Source organism: Protomyctophum parallelum, assembly GCF_964188405.1.
Source record: "Protomyctophum parallelum genome assembly, chromosome: 1".
NCBI classification, from domain to species: Eukaryota; Metazoa; Chordata; class Actinopteri; order Myctophiformes; family Myctophidae; genus Protomyctophum; species Protomyctophum parallelum.
The window spans coordinates 4,060,806-4,075,048 of NC_139697.1; the positions used below are offsets into that span (position 1 = coordinate 4,060,806).

General features: G+C 39.6%; 1 protein-coding gene across 1 annotated transcript in view; it reads left to right on the forward strand.

The window, feature by feature from the left end:
• Positions 1–14,243, forward strand: part of pex1 (peroxisomal biogenesis factor 1) — a 258,210-nt gene that overhangs the window by 25,348 nt on the left and 218,619 nt on the right. The gene's annotated exons all lie outside the window — the stretch shown is intronic.

The following is a 14,243-nucleotide window of genomic DNA, read 5'->3' on the forward strand; positions in this document are numbered from 1 at the left end:
AACTCCACCCCTGCTGGCTGCTGCTTTGCTGTTTCGTTGCAACCCGGGAGATAATAAAACGTCTATATGACTCCTTCATATAGTCACCGTCTGTGAACGGCTTGCCACGTTTTATTTATTGTTTGATAGTTTGTCACTGCAGATTTAGCCATGGTGCGTCATGCAACTGCAGCCTGTTTTACGCAATCGCTACATTTACATTGTAAACGTGTACATAAACATTCAGATTCCAAATATAAAGTCCTCGCCACATGTGCCACGGGTGTTAGAATGTTGCTGGTACAGCGATTAGCATTGCTGCATCCCGCGTTGTTTAATAAAAAGCATTTTTATCCGAGCAGTTATTTACTGGCCATTGGCTTTCAACTACGCGCCCCCACCCGGTGTGCAACTGTTTCCCAACCCCGTTTGAGAAAAGGGGCGCTCGGATAAAAATGCTTTTTATTAAACAACGCGGGATGCAGCAATGCTAATCGCTGTACCAGCACATTTCTAACTCCCGTGGCACATGTGGCGAGGACTTTATATTTTAAATCGGAATGTTTATATACACGTTTGGACTGCGATTGCGTAAAACAGGCTGCTGTTGCGTCATGACTGACAGTCATGTTTCAGGGCTATACTGCAGATTAAGCATACAGGCAATCCATCATAATATTTATTCTACACACTTTTTACAAAATTGGGAAACTTAAGAATGTTTCTGTCACGTTTGGCCTCCTACAGAAACCATAAATGAAAAATAAAAATGTGAAAAAATAAACATTATACATTTTCATAGATTATTTTGTAATGCTACAGGCAGGGACGGATTAACCCCCATGAGGGCCCCTGGGCCGGTCATTTTTGCAGGGCCCCCATAGCGCAACATTTTGTGTTTTTCCGTGTTTTTATCATGTTTTTGACCTAAATTTAACTGAATCAATGGCCAATGAAGGGCCCCAGGAGCCCTTTTCAGGGCGTCAAACCTAGTGCTGCGCGGTCCAATTTCCCAGAAGGGCCCCTGAGAGCCAAGGGCCCCTGGGCCACGGCCCCACTGGCCCAATGGCTAATTTGTCCCTGGCTACAGGGAGCCACTAGGGGAGTGCCGGTTGCCGACCCCTGGCTTAGATGATAGTCTGACAGAGCTCTTAGCAGGGTTAGAAAGTAATGCAATGATGCTGTTCTCAGATCAGGTTTCGTAGCACAGCAGGGCAAGTGGGTACATTTATTTCTACAAACACTTGACTGGCATTACAGCATCTTGGGGCTTTGAGCAGCAGTCTCATGCAGTCATTATATGCCACTGTCATTTTTTTTTGCAGGCTGCCCTTTTTGTAGTGTCGCCACTAGTGGGCAGTGTACAGCGGAGTACAATAAGCTTTAAAAAGTGAGATTTTCACAGGAACCGAGCAGAAATTAAACTTGCGTATGAGTGTGTTGGCTTGAGCATACAGTTTACGCCGCTGTCTAAAGATATCTCTATCATCAGATAGGTCATTTGTTATAAAATGACCTAGATATTTGGTCTCTTTGCATTCTTTTAATGCCATTCCAGACAGGTAGAAATAAGGAAATACCAGCTTACTGTCTTACACTATATTTCCACACTCACTCCAGAGGGCCACTATAGTTCCACACTCACTCCAGAGGGCCACTATAGTGCCACACTCACTCCAGAGGGCCACTATATTTCCACACTCACTCCAGAGGGCCACTATAGTTCCACACTCACTCCAGAGGGCCACTACAGTTCCACACTCACTCCAGAGGGCCACTACAGTTCCACACTCACTCCAGAGGGCCACTATATTTCCACACTCACTCCAGAGGGCCGCTATAGTTCCACACTCACTCCAGAGGGCCACTATATTTCCACACTCACTCCAGAGGGCCACTATAGTTCCACACTCACTCCAGAGGGCCACTATAGTTCCACACTCACTCCAGAGGGCCACTACAGTTCCACACTCACTCCAGAGGGCCACTATATTTCCACACTCACTCCAGAGGGCCGCTATAGTTCCACACTCACTCCAGAGGGCCGCTATAGTTCCACACTCACTCCAGAGGGCCACTATATTTCCACACTCACTCCAGAGGGCCACTATAGTTCCACACTCACTCCAGAGGGCCACTATAGTTCCACACTCACTCCAGAGGGCCACTATATTTCCACACTCGATCCAGAGCGCCACTATATTTCCACACTCACTCCAGAGGGCCACTATAGTTCCACACTCACTCCAGAGGGCCACTATAGTTCCACACTCACTCCAGAGGGCCACTATAGTTCCACACTCACTCCAGAGGGCCACTATAGTTCCACACTCACTCCAGAGGGCCACTATATTTCCACACTCACTCCAGAGGGCCACTATATTTCCACACTCACTCCAGAGGGCCACTATAGTTCCACACTCACTCCAGAGGGCCACTATAGTTCCACACTCACTCCAGAGGGCCACTATAGTTCCACACTCACTCCAGAGGGCCACTATATTTCCACGTTTGCCACGTTGCATACAGGTCAGAGCAAAAATAGCCGATCTGCTAGCTCAAAACGCGTCGCAGTAGCTCAGCTATTTTAGCTATATTTGAATTGTAATGCTAAAAGAGTAACATAACTTTATGAACTAATTTCTAATACATTGGACATAAAAAAAACAACACAATAACATTTTAATACTAATAATTTAGACAGAAGTAATTAAAGCGGGTAATGTTTGGAATTGTAACGGCTGAAATCAATAATATATCAGTATTAACTGATATTAAGTATTAACCTTCACCTAATGTGGGCCCTCAGGTAATATCAGAATACTGATATAGTATTGATTTCAGCTGTTACAATTTCAAACTCGCTTTAATTACTTCATGACTAGTATTAAAATGTTATTGTCGTTTTGTGTCCAATGTACTTTATGTTCATAAAGTTAACATAACTATAACTAAATGCATTTGAAATTCAATAAAAAAGGTTACTTTTCAGGATTCCAATTCAAAAAATAACATAGTTTGTTCCAGATATGTTACACATTAAACTGAATACTATGTTTTAATTCTAGGGTCATAAAGTAAACCTTTACCAGGTGACCTTAGAGGTATGAACGGGTGGCACCTACGCAAGACTAAAGACTTGAGTAGCAGCGTTCTGAATGAGCTGCAATCACCTGGTATATTTTTAGGGACATCTGTAAAACACTGGTACAGTAGTCAAGACTACTATTGGACATTTTTCTAGATTCCGGTTGGATATGCATATATAATCTGACTTTGATGGTGCTAATGTGTCTGGTTAAAGTTCTGAGGCCATGACTGAATTTTTGGGGGGGTTTTAGTCCATTATCTGGCTCAATGGTCCATCATGTTTGTCCACTTCTGATTTCCCAAACCTTTTCAGCTTGACACCAAAATATACATATCTCACATGGAAATATACTTACAAAATGATGTATTATTTTGTATGGGATAAATTCATGATTGATCCTCTCAAGCCCTATTTTATATGTTGTAGATGATGAAAATAGCCGATCTAGAAGCTGAGAACATGTTTTAAATGTTCCACCTGTCATCAAAATAGGAAGAAAGTAGTTTTAGTAGTTTTGACATGTTCTATCCAGCAAAGCCACCAGAGAACCGACCCAAGCCTTTCTGTTGTGGACACTAATCCACTTTTCCACTTAGCCAGGATATCGCTTTCTAGGGCTGTCAGTTCACATCTATAATCCAATTCGAATTTCATTGCTTCATTATTTGTAATTTTCGAAAATATTCGAATATTTACATTGTTTATTTTAGCTCATATTTAGCCTATAATAATACACAGAATATAATACGATGCACGTTCTGTCCACTAGAGGGCCCCCCCTTCCAAACGTCAAAGCAGTACTTTCAGTTTCAGCACACAGCAATAATGGTTTTCACAGCACAAAATAGCGTTTAAACTGTTTTATTGAGCACAGTGCACGGTAAGATTGTTGTCTGTCTATAGTGCAAATGCATTTTACAGTGAACGTGAAACGTAAAACGACAGGCCTAGCGCGAGACCCACCAAATGCTTGTGTTTCCACGGACATTATGTCATGTCATTGCGGTCACTCTAAGCGCCGCCGCTCCTCCGGACATTTCGGAACTTTTCGGGGGTACCGCCTGGGTTCTGCGCGACGGGCTTGACCATGCGGAGTAGCCCTCGTCGGCCCGCTCAGGACCCACGGAACCGCGGGCTTGTCAGCGGCGGTACCGCGAGGCCACGGGGCCTTGAACGCACGAAAATCGAGCCTCCGAAAATATTTTCGAGACATTTCGACGTTTTTGACCGCGTGCTCAGCCTTTGCAATCGGTGCCCTTGTCACCTTCGTGTAGCTGGCTAGTCTCCGCTCATTTATCACCGGGCCACTAAGCCGTCTCTATTACGGTCGCGAGGCCACGGGGTCCGGAACCCGGCCCACATTCGCTCTTCACATGCAGTGGAAGCGGCCGGGGAGATTTCACAGCGGTAGATTCGTTACTCAATACATTTAGTGAGCGGATAAAATAACATAAAACTAAATAAAAATATTAAATAGAATTAATAAATGATAAAAGCTCCATTCGAATGGCAATTTTACAATTTTAGCTTTCGAATATATATATATATTTTAATATTCGAATTTCTTTCATATTATGAAATTCGTTCTGACAGCCCTATCGCTTTCATCCTCTCACTCCATTTCTCCAATGTAGTCACAGGTTAAGTACAATGGACAGTATGCACTCTGTAACATTAGGACTTACTCCTGTCGTGTTCAATGTAGAACGTTCAAGTAAAATATGTGTAGACTGTTTAATTTAATGAATACTTTCCTAATGAACACACAAAAGATGTGTAGCTGTCAACCCTTTATTTGAAAAAGAAGAAATTGCTGACATTCTTTTTTACAGAGTAAACATGTTCTGTTACAATTTTATGAATACAACATAATACAGATAATCTAAACATATAATCAAACTAAGTCATTGAAATACACTATGATGATAATTATGTTAGTCAACACAGAGACAAGTTGCAAGTGCACCACTAGTCCGTGAATACTAATGAATGTGACATTGTAATTGCAGAAAAATATAACAATATGAGAAGCAGCTGCTTCTCATATTGTTATATCAATATCAGCAGGTCATTATGCCAGTTGAAAATTGATTAAAATAATTTATGTATAGTCCATCATGTTTAATGTATATAGCTGGACTAAACTGAATAATAGACATTACATGTCAACATAATGCCTTATTTGAAGAAGAAAAAACACTCATCATTTAACAGCTTTTTCCACTTTATGACACGTCTTCATGTGTATTTGTAATTTTCCATTATGAATACAGCCCTTGCCACAAACTGTACACGTAAAGGGCTTTTCCCCTGTGTGAGTCATCATGTGTCTTTTTAGATCACCCTTTTGACTACAGCCCTTGCCACAAACTGTACATGCAAAGGGCTGTTCCCCTGTATGAGTCCTCATGTGTACTTTTAATGACCCATTATGAATACAGCCCTTGCCACAAACTGTACACGTAAAGGGCTTTTCCCCAGTGTGAGTCATCATGTGTCTTTTTAGATCACCCTTTTGACTACATTCTTTGCCACACACTGTGCAAGCAGATGGCCTTTCCCCTGAATGAATCATTGTGTGCGTCTTCAGATGTCCCTTGTGATTAAACATTTGACCACAATCTGCACAGCTAAAACATTTCCTACCTGTGTGACTCCTCATGGGGTGACTTTCTTTTGGTGATTTGAGGTCATGGAGCAGCTTGTTGCTCAAGGACAAACTATTTCCTCCCATGTGTTGTGTATTGTGAGATTTCAGTGTGTTTAAACCAGACTGGTCATCCGTGGTCTCATCCCACTCATCACTGTCTTCAGTGATGTCAGATTCAGAACAGTGTGAAGAGGGGAGCTGATCACTAGATGGTTGTGATGTTCCACAGTCCTCCATGCTTTTAGATGAGGTGCTGGCTACAGGTTCTGTTAGCATGTTTTCATCATCTTCATGTTTCACTAATAGTAATGTCTCTGTTGATCCACCATCCTCCTCTGATCTTTGAAGTAGCTCATCGTGTTCCCCTTTAATCTGTGGATACTCTGGTTCCTCTTTGATCAGACTGGAGGTTATCTCCTCTTGTTCTACTTTAATCTGTAGAGACTCTGGTTCATCTTTGATCAGACTGGAGGTTATCTCCTCCTGTTCTTTTTTAATCTGTGGAGAAACTGGTTCCTCCTGGACCAGACTGGAGGTTATCTCCTTCTGCTGCTCAGGGAATACCTCCTCTTTACACACAAGGGGGTGTATGGAGTCTAGACAGAAGATACAGAGGAGAAACACATCATTACATGTTTGAACATGAACTCTTGCTGTTAGTTCCATACCTGCCCTAGTGTTGTTTTGATTTCAGTGTGAAGTGTCATGCAAATGATTTTACTTCAACAATGCTTCATTTCTAAAACAAGTATCTCCTTGTTTCTCAAATGTAAATTATCATTTGCTATACAACCCTATTGCTATCAGATGTATCCTCTGTTGTTTTAGAGTGCGACACGTTTAATGAGTTGGCTTACTTTAAACAGTCTATGATTATTCATGGTCAACATTTAAATAAATTATTCCTTACTACATGATTCTGTTGTTAATGCTAGTCACACTAACATGGATGGGAGAAATACAACTAGAATACTATTGACTATTATCAATGTAACATTTTCACCATTTAATAAATAATGGTGAAAATAGTAATAGTAGTGAAGGTTTTACCAACCTGCTCTGTGTAGTTTGACGATTGGTTGTAAAACCATATCCAGTAGTCTGCGTTGGCGGTCAGTTTCTTGCTTGATGTGGAAAGCTTCATCCTCGTACTCTGTTAGAATTCTTCCAACGACCCCAAATATCTCTTCAGCAGCAGCAGATAGTCTCTGGTTGACCAAGGACTTCAATGTTTGTAGTAAAGCCATAACTCAAGACCTGCCCAAACAAACTGATACTAGATCTATTTTTAAAGAGCGAAAATCTAGTAAAGTACTAAAGTTTAAAGTAGAACCAAAACTAAAACGAAATGCTTCAGTTAGTGTAGAAAGGAGAAGTTCAGCTCTTAACAACTAGCAGAGATTAAAGTGACTCCAAGCTGAAGAAACTCTTGTTAAATACTAACAGAGGGCCCTGATGGTCCAATCAGAGCGAGGGGGCGGGACACAAAACTGGCCAATCACTGCTCCCAACAACAAGGCAATTCAATGAGTTTTATATCAAACATTAAGCAAATGAAACATTATATCAGATTCAGTAAAACAAATTAAAATAAAGTAAAAGCTGCATTATGTAACTTTCCTATTCTACCCTGTATTTGAACCATGTTGCCTTAATTGAAAACATATTCAGGACACAGAGCAAAATGGAACAAAAATAAAATAAATTAAATGTCAGTGTAGAATAATAATGACACAATCTCAATGAAAGGCAGCAGCAAACAGGCATGCATGTTTTTAGCTGTGATAAAAAGAACAGAGTTGTTGCAGAGCTGCAGTTTTCAGGGAGTTTGTTCCAGATATGTTACACATTAATCTGAATACTATGTTTTAATTCTAGGGTCATAAAGCAGACCTTTACCAGGTGACCTTAGAGGTATGAACGGGTGGCACCTACGCAAGACTAAAGACTTGAGTAGCAGCGTTCTGAATGAGCTGCAATCACCTGGTATATTTTTAGGGACATCTGTAAAACACTGGTACAGTAGTCAAGACTACTATTGGACATTTTTCTAGATTCCGGTTGGATATGCATATATAATCTGAGGCCATGACTAATTATACCCGAATAAGACCCGGAATCTTTCGCGTAATTTCCCTCCCACCCTGCATGTCCACAAGTACTATTATTTTGTCATAGTTTTAACCATCATCACAGTATGACTAAGTGTCACCATCCTTGCACACAATTGTTAGAAAATGTAGCATTTCTTATTATACACTAGGTCTATCAATGTAGTCACAGGTTAAGTACAATGGACAGTATGCACTCTGTAACATTAGGAGTAGGACTTACTCCTGTCATGTTCAATGTAGACTGTTTAATTTAATTAATACTCCTATCATGTTCCTTATAGTAATAGTTTGGCATGCAGGATGTAAAATGAAGCAGTTCTTGTCACTGTATTGTTCACAGTACAAGTTGAAGCACATGTGTGTGTGTGATGAGCTTTCTGTAATGAACACACAAAATATGTGTAGCTGTCAACCCTTTATTTGAAAAAGAAGAAATTATGGACAGTGTTTTTACAGAGTAAATATGTTCTGTTACAATTTTATGAAGACAACATAATGCAGATAATCTAAACATATAATCAAACTAAGTCATTGAAATACCCCTCTTCACACTGTTCTGAATGGGCCAATCAGAGTGATTGGGGTGGGACACACCAAGAACTAAACCAATCACTGCTCACAACAAAATCTAAAGGTACAGCAGCGTTATGTAACTTTCCTAATCTACCCTGGATTTGAACGGAAATTAAGATAATTTAAATGAATTATATACATTGTCGGTGTAGAATAAAAAAATCTCAATGAAAGGATTTTATATAACAGAGTTGTTACAGAGCTGCAGTATTCAGGGAGTTTGTTCCAGATATATGACACATTGAACTGAATACTATGTTTTTTCTAGGATCATAAAGCAAATCTTTCCCAAATGACCATAGAGGTGGCCCAGGCCGTAGCGTAACGGTCTGGGCACCGGACTGGTAATCCAGTCGCAGTGTGCCGCGGGTTCGACTCCCGGACCCGACACGGCCTTTACTGCATGTCATCCCCCCATCTCTCTCCCGTTTCCTGTCAGCCTACTGTCTGTCCCTTCAAAAATCAATAAAAGGCGTAAGCCACAAAAAAAAAAAAAAAAAAAAAAAAAAAAAAATGACCATAGAGGTATGAATAGTTGACCAACAGTAGTATAGTATTTTAGTAGTGGGCGGCGGTGGCTCAGGGTGGGCGACGGTGGCTCAGGGGTAGAGTGCCTGGATGGTAACCGTAAGGTTGCCAGTTCGAACCCGGGCTCCCCCAGAGTTACTGTCGAAGTGTCCTTGAGCAAGACACTGAACCCCTAATTGCTCCCGATGTGCTAGTTGGTGCCTTGCATGGTTTCCGCTGCCATCGGTGTATGAATGGGTGAATGTAATGCACAATCTCTGTAAAGTGCCTTGGATAAAGGCGCTATATAAATGCACCATTTACCATTTTAAAATCATTATTTGACACACAGCGACCCAGTGTTATAAGATTTAACAACTGATGTTCAACTTTCTTTATATTTCTGAAGACATTCAGCATTCTGAATGAACTTCAGTCATCAGACTCTGTTACATAAAACATCTGTTGGAAATAAAACATTGGATCTGACTTTGATGGTGATATTGTGACTGTTAAAGTTCTGAGTCCATTAACTGGCTCAATGGTCCATCATGTTTGTCCACTTCTGATTTCCCAAACCTTTTCAGCTTGACACCAAAAGATACATATCTTGTCAAACTAAGTCATTGAAATACACTATGATGATAAATATGTTAGTCAACACAGAGACAAGTTACAATTGCACAATTTACAATTTAGGCATTTAGCAGACGCTCTTAATCCAGAGCGATTTACATTAAGCAAGAACAAAATAAGCATGGGAATAGATCACATAAAAACATTTATCAAGAAACATGCGTAAGCTAAGAAAGTAACAGTGGAATATCTATATAATTAAGCTATACATATAAACTATACATCTATACTACTATGCTATACATATGTACTATGACGTGCTATGACTACATACAATGCAATGCACCACTAGTCTGTGAATATTAATGAATGTGACATTGTAATTGCCGAAAAATATAACAATATAACAATATGTGGCCAGTGGTTTAATATACAAGGGGGCCATGGTCATTTTTCAGTTCTTTACATATTATGAAACTGCACACTGTAACCTTTCATATGATGTATTGCTCATTGAAATTGGGGGGGAAATGAAGAAGATATGACCATTTGAAACTTGTTTAACTGTAAACACCAAAGTACAGAATTAGCCATTCTAAGATTTCTAATTATTTAGCATCTCTGAGCCAAGGAATGGGTGTGACAATGGATACTTGTCTCCACCCCTAGATACTTGCATAAACACTCCCCCCATCCTCTAACCACTCCACACTGTCAACTGCACAGAATGACTTGAGTGGACACTTAGTAAAAGAAGCCAGAAGGTCATCTAGAACTCTTAGAATAAGAATAAATAGAGATGATAAAGTATCAATATTGCAATATAGAAATATAGGACGGACGTTGTTTAGTGTATGTTTTGTAATAATACAATCTAAAAAATAACTAGTAGGCTAATTGAGTTTTCAAATAATTACTTGTGGAGTAAAACTACTTGCCGCTAACACTGCAAGTAGGCTATAATGTATTCCATGGAGTTACTTGTAGTTTTAGACCCATGCTTTTAATTGCTAAATTTAAAAATGCTGTATGTTTACATTACATTATTAATATACAAAGGTACCTTTTTACCCCTAAATGCATGGCTTGAATCAGCCGTGCACTGATGTAAAAGAGTCAAAACCTTACCAACAGAAAGTATGGGGAAAAAATACCTTAGACGTGTGTTATGATGCTTCCACTTTGAAGTACTACACTATGTCTTCTCATTCAATATTTGAACAACAATGTCACGGATTGATCAAATTATATTAAAGACTGATTTCACCGCGACGCGCGATCACGCATGGATGTCATGGATTGATCAAATTATATAAAAGACGGATTTTACCGCGACGCGCAATCACGCGCAATGTTATTAATTCATGTAGGCTATTGATCATCAGGCAGCTGCATCCAACGGTAATAAAGTTACAGAGATTAAAACACAGTGCTAAACATGCACATGTGTGCACTGAAATAAAGGGCAGAAGAATGGATTTACAACTAAGACAATCGTCAGAATGCGTGTGGTCCGTGTGGAGACCACAAACAAACAGCAACTTTTTCTTCAGTGGACGACGGGTAAATCAGTTAATTTATACTTTTATTACAACATCCAACAGCATCATATCAAGTTAACAAAAATGCTGATGTTGTAGGCTATTTATTGACTGTTGTCACAAACACACGGCTACTGTAACTGGAGAACAAAGATAGCTATGGCCAATCAAAACGACTCTATGTAAATACGTGCAGGAATGTTCACACCCCCAAAATACGGCAAATAAACTGTACTTATAGAGACATTTTTGCAATGTGAATACAACGACTTAATGACACTAAAACGACTTTCTGATGGAATAAAAACATTCTTTAACATTCCAACTGTTTTAATGTGGCTAAAAACGAAAAACACAAAAAAAAAAGAAATAATCTATTTGGTCCTATAGTGACATAACAGAGTTGGCGACTTGTGGTTCAAATCACTGGCACTGGTCACATATGAGAAGCAGCTGCTTCTCATATTGTTATATCAATATCAGCAGGTCATTATGCCAGTTGAAAATTGATTAAAATAATTGATGTATAGTCCATCATGTTTAATGTATATAGCTGGACTAAACTGAATAATAGACATTACATGTCAACATAATGCCTTATTTGAAGAAGAAAAAACACTCATCATTTAACAGCTTTTTCCACTTTATGACACGTCTTCATGTGTATTTGTAATTGCCCATTACGACTATAGCCCTTGCCACAAACTGTACACGTAAAGGGCTTTTCCCCTGTGTGAGTCATCATGTGTCTTTTTAGATCACACTTTTGACTAAAGCCCTTGCCACAACCTGTACACGTAACGGGCTTTTCCCCTGTATGAGTCCTCATGTGTACTTTTAATGACCCATTATGAATACAGCCCTTGCCACAAACTGTACATGTAAAGGGCTTTTCCCCAGTGTGAGTCATCATGTGTCTTTTTAGATCACCATTATGACTAAAGCCCTTGCCACAAACTGTACACGTAAAGGGCTGTCCCCCTGTGTGAGTAATCATGTGTGTTTTTAGACCACCCTTTTGACTAAAGCCTTTGCCACAAACTGTACACGTAACGGGCTTTTCCCCTGTGTGAGTCATCATGTGTTGTTTTAGATTCCCAGTATGAGTACAGCCCTTGCCACAAACTGTACATGTAAAGGGCATTCCGCCTGAATGAATCATTGCATGCTTCTTCAGATTTCCCTTTAGGCTAAACATTTTGCCACAATCTGCACAACTAAAACATTTCTTACCTGTGTGACTCCTCATGGAGTGACTTTCTTTTGGTGATTTGAGGTCATGGAGCAGCTTGTTGCTCAAAGACAAACTATGTCCTCCCATGTGTTGGGCATTGTGTGATTTCAGTGTGTTTAAACCAGACTGGTCATCCGTGGTCTCATCCCACTCATCACTGTCTTCAGTGAGGTCAGATTCAGAACAGTGTGAAGAGGGGAGTTGATCATCACTAGTTGTTTGTGATGGTCCACAGTCAGATTGTGTTTCCATGCTTTTAGATGAGGTGCTGGCTACAGGTTCTGTTAGCATGTTTTCATCATCTTCATGTTTCACTGATAGTAATGTATCTGTTGATCCGCCATCCTCCTCTGATCTTTGAAGTAGCTCATCATGTTCCTCTTTAATCTGTAGAGACTCTGGTTCATCTTTGATCAGACTGGAGGTTCTCTCCTCTTGTTCTCCTTTAATCTGTGGATACTCTGGTTCCTCTTTGATCAGACTGGAGGTTCTCTCCTCTTGTTCTCCTTTAATCTGTGGAGACTCTGGTTCATCTTTGATAAGACTGGAGGTTATCTCCTCCTGTTCTTTTTTTAATCTGTGGAGACACTGGTTCGTCCTGGACCAGACTCCTGGACCAGGTTCTTTCCTGCTGCTGCTCTGGGAATACCTCGTTTTCACACACAAGGGGGTGTATGGAGTCTAGACAGAAGATACAGAGGAGAAACACATCATTACATGGTTGAACATGAACTCTTGCTGTTAGTTCCATACCTGCCCTAATGTTATTTCAGTGTGAAGTGTCATGCAAATGATTTTACTTCAACAATGCTTCATTTCTAAAACAAGTATCTCCTTGTTTCTCAAATGTAAATGTATCATTTGCTATACAACCCTATTGCTATCAGATGTATCTTCTGTTGTTTTAGAGTGCAACACGTTTAATGAGTTGGCTTACTTTAAACAGTCTATGATTATTCATGGTAAACATTTAAATAAATTATTCCTTACTACTTGATTTTGTTAATGCTAGTTTAACAGTCACACTAACATGAATGGGGGAAAATAGAATACTATTGACTTATCAATGCAACATTTTCACCATTTAATAAATAATGGTGAAAATAGTAATAGTAGTGAAGGTTTTACCAACCTGCTCTGTGTAGTTTGACGATTGGTTGTAAAACCATATCCAGTAGTCTGCGTTGGCGGTCAGTTTCTTGCTTGATGTGGAAAGCTTCATCCTCGTACTCTGTTAGAATTCTTCCAATGACCCCAAATATCTCTTCAGCAGCAGCAGATAGTCTCTGGTTGACCAAGGACTTCAATGTTTGTAGTAAAGCCATAACTCAAAACCTGCCCAAACAAACTGATACTAGATCTATTTTTTAAGAGTGAAAGTACTAAAGTTTAAAGTAGAACTAATATGAAATGCTTCAGTTAGTGTAGAAAGGAGAAGTTCAGCTCTTAACAACTAGCAGAGATTAAAGTGACTCCAAGCAGAAGAAACTCTTGTTAAATACTAACAGAGGGCCCTGATGGTCCAATCAGAGTGAGGGGGCGGGACACAAAACTGGCCAATCACTGCTCCCAACAACAAGGCAATTCAATGAGTTTTATATCAAACATTAAGCAAATGAAACATATCAGATTCAGTAAAACAAATAAAAATAAAGTAAAATCTGCATTATGTAACTTTCCTATTCTACCCCGTATTTGAACCTTGTTGCCTTAATTGAAAACATATTCAGGACACAGAGCAAAATGGAACAAAAATAAAATAATTGAAATAAATTAAATGTCAGTGTAGAATAATAATGACACAATCTCAATGAAAGGCAGCAGCAAACAGCCATGCATGTTTTTAGCTGTGATAAAAAGAACAGAGTTGTTGCAGAGCTGCAGTTTTCGGGGAGTTTATTCCAGATATGTTACACATTAATCTGAATACTATGTTTTAATTATAGGGTCATAAAGCAAACCTTTACCAGGTGACCTT